Source organism: Hyperoodon ampullatus, assembly GCF_949752795.1.
Source record: "Hyperoodon ampullatus genome assembly, chromosome: X".
NCBI lineage: Eukaryota > Metazoa > Chordata > Mammalia > Artiodactyla > Ziphiidae > Hyperoodon > Hyperoodon ampullatus.
Window position 1 is genome coordinate 116984247 of NC_136913.1, and position 4156 is coordinate 116988402.

The window sequence follows — 4156 nt, forward strand, 5'->3', positions numbered from 1 at the left end:
CCCTCCCTCCCACCCTCCCCATCCCACCCCTCCAGGCGGTCACAAAGCACCGAGCTGATCTCCCTGTGCTCTGAGGCTGCTTCCCACTATCTATCTACCTTACGTTTGGTACTGTATATATGTCCATGCCTCTCTTTCGCTTTGTCACAGCTTACACTTCCCCCTCCCCATATCCTCAAGTCCATTCTCAAGTAGGTCTGTGTCTTTATTCCCGTTTTGCCCCTAGGTTCTTCATGACATTTTTTTTAAAAAAATTCCATATATATGTGTTAGCATACGGTATTTGTCTTTCTCTTTCTGACTTACTTCACTCTGTATGACAGACTCTAGGTCTATCCACCTCATTACAAATAGCTCAGTTTCGTTTCTTTTTATGGCTGAGTAATATTCCATTGTATATATGTGCCACATCTTAAATGTTCATTGCAGCTCTATTCACAATAGCCCAGAGCTGGAAACAACCTAAGTGTCCATCATCGGATGAATGGATAAAGAAGACGTTGATTGTTAACACAACTGTAATGAACACATCCGTTTTGCTGCGGAGCATTGCAAAGGAAACACTGATTTTAGATAATGCAGTCTTAATGGGTGTGTTAGTTTTACTAAATAAATATGATAGGAAAAGATTTGGATAACACTTGGCTATTATTGGACTGTGAATTTAGATTATGGGAATCCTAATTCATTAATAAAGGAGCAAAGGAGGAGGGACACAAGTGTGTTTCATTTCCTACCATAAACTATAATAAAATTTTAATAAATACTTCAGGTAAATATCCCCTGGCCTCCCTCCCCCTGAGAATACCTTTGCTTATTTAATAGCTGCAGGCTCTACCCATCCAATAAAAAGAGAATTTTTTACTGTACCTCTCTATAGATTGACATTCTTTAGTTTGGTTTAGTTTAGTTTTGTTTTTAAATTAAGCAAAGGCCAACAGTGTTATCAGTCTCTCTGGAGGTTTGCACAGATGAATAGTGTTCATGTTGAAACTTCACATTTGACTTGTAGTTATCTCATTATAAATCAGAACATTGTTTCTGTTAAATGCAAGTTGATTTTTTTAAATAAAATTCACCCCTTTATTTTTAAATTTATTTATTTTTAAAATATTTATTTAATTATTTAGGCTGTGACAGGTCTTAGTTGCGGCACATGGGATCTTTTAGTTGCCACATGCAGACTCTTAGTTGTGGCATGCATGTGGGATCTAGTTCCCCAAACAGGGATCAAACCCGGGCACCCCTGCATTGGGAGCATGGAGTCTTACCCACTGGACCACAAGGGAAGTGACCAAGTTGATTTTTAAATGTCTTCTAGTATTTCTTTAAAGTAGATTTCATAAAGTAGTGGTGCTGCATTATAAATCATGTATATATTTTAAACTTTGATTGATTCTGCCAAATTGCCCTATAGAAATGTTGAACTCACAACACCATTCACTACAATGGTGTGTGAAACTGTGCAGTTTCCTCATATTTTTGTTAATACTAAGTGTTATTGACCTTTAAAGTGTTTGCCAATCTGATAGTTGAAAATGGTACTTCATTATAATTTGTACTTCCCTAATAACTAAGGAAGAGAAGCTTCTGTTCATCACTTGACATTTCTTCCTCTTGGATTTTCTTCTTCATATCCTTTGTCAAGTTTTCTATTGACTTGCTTGGCTTTTCTTAAAACTTTGTAGAAGTTCTTTTTCTATTATAGATAGTAGTCATTTGTGATAAGTACTGCAAGTAGTATATCTCATTCTGCCCTTGGTCTTCGAACTTTATGTTGATTTTAGTCATGCAGAAGTTTTTTGTGTGTCAATTGGGAAATCTTTCCCTTTATGTCTCCTGAGCTTTGTGACATTCTTAGAAAGACCTTCCCCATCTCAGTATGATACTTATTGTAATATATTTCCCATATATATGTTTCTATATATTATTTTTTGTAGTTTAATAGTTTAATTTTTATGTTTCTATCTTTAACTCTTATGGTATTTACTTTTGCATAAAACATGAGAAACAATTGGAGTGAGCGGAATTCAGAGCTCAGTTTTCAGCATATGATGTTTGTGGTGCCTATTAGGGGAGAGGGCTGGGCTGGAGATGTAAATTTGTGAGTCATCGTTACATGGAAGATATTTATGACTCTGAGGCTGGGATCATCAAATGAGAGATTACAGCATCAGAGGAGAGAGGCCAGAACTAATCAATCCCTGAGGTAACCCAAGGTTGAGAAGTTGAGCAAAGGAGATTGGGAAGAAAGAGGCAGCAAAGTCAGAGAAAAACAGGAGAGAGCGGTGCCATGGAAGCCCAGAGGAGGATGTTTGAAGAACAGAAGAAAGTGATCAACCCTGCTAAATACCTCTAAGAGGTCGAGTAAGACAAGGACAGAGAGATGTCATTGGATTTAGTAACGTTGAAGTGATTGGCGACCTTGACAAGAGCAGATACGATGGAGTGGTGAGAATGGACACCCCCCTGGACTGAGTCTAGGTGGGAAAGGAAAGGTGAGATGTAGAGATGATGACCAACCATGGACCACAAGTTCAAGAAGTGTTGCTGCGAAGGGGAAGAAAGGAATGGAAATGGAGGTGGTTGGGATAATGATAGAAATGATCCAGTAGAGATTGAGAAGTTGAAGCAGGAGAGAAAGGGGATAACTGAGCTTTTAGATATGCCTCTAAATTAATTCATTTCCAAATGAATAGCCAGTTGTCTTGATACCATCAAATGATTCATCCACCTGTTTCCTACTGATTTGAAACCTATAAAAATATGAAATACTCATTTGTTGTCCGTAGTCTGTCCTACTGATCTTCCATGACTTGGCTTCCAAGCTACTAAGACCATTTTCAAGTTATGCCCATTGCGATTGACCTGTTTTATTTTCAGCAATTGTTTCCCATTTGTAACTCTGTCTTATTCTCTGACTACTTCTTCTTAGCAGGCTAATTTTGTTCTAGGGATGCAATATTCTCTTAGACATCTCTCGAGATATAAGGTAGAATTTAAAAAACATTTTCCACACTAACTTTTCCCTCAGAAGTCAGTTGTTTTCTTGTTCATCCTAGTGTTTCTCCATTGTGCTGTTGATTTTCCTGAAATGTCTGGTGACAAGCCATTCATATGAAGGATTTGGCTACATTTTGGTAACCTGGTTGGAGTCCTCAGCAGTTGTGAATCACTATTCACCTGACAGGTTTTCTCTCGGAATGTGACAGAGCTGTGTGGGTGAATGGTTAGGATGTACCAATAGGAGGGTTCCCATTTATGAAGCATGGATGGGGAACAAGTGGCAGTCAGAGGTGGGGAAAGTGTCTTATTGGGCGTATTGTGGTTTAGAGGATTTAACTGCTGTGCCAACATGTCCTTTGTCTCCATATCCTTATGGTGGTCCCCAAATTACTTGGACACACCCCACTTCTCTCTCCAACCACAGAGTCGATGCTGGGCTCCCTTTCTGTGCACAAGAAGGGCTTTATTTAGAAAGCTGCTCTCACTGGCTATGGCCAGGGCTGAACACTACAGCAAGACACTGTGCGCACAGTTGGAGAATGGCCCAGCTGCTTTGGCAGACCTTTAGCTTCTCTACTTTCTGTTCCATGACTCACTCTAGCTCCTAGCCCCTGCGAATTCTGAGTTTTTCTGGGGCTCTATTTGGAGGATTCATAATTATTTCTCCAATATCCTTCTCCTGTTCCTGTGTTAGCAGGATGTGGGTTCCACAGTATAATTTCTAGAAATATCCTATTGTTTCTGAAAGGTCACACAATGGTGGTTGAGCGTACAGACTCTAGAGTCAGACTGCCTGGGTTGGACAACCTCTTAACCTCTCTGTGGCTCTGTTTACTCATTTTTTAAATTGGATAATAATAGTGCCTACCTTGTAGAATTATTTAAGTGGTTTAATACATGTAAATTGTTTAGTGCAGTAGCTGGCCCACCGGAAGTACTGAATAACTTATTAGCCATTATATTTATCTGGTCTGAAGGTGATACCTTTTTGGGCTTTCTAGCACTGCTCTGGATTTTTTTCTGGATTTTTTTTTCTTATTTGTATATTTCTTTGGGCATTTTAGTGGGATTTGGGAGGGAAGATGAGATTAAATACATTGCCTAGGTCTATCACCTTGAACTGGAAGTGAGCACTGCATTTGAAAACAAT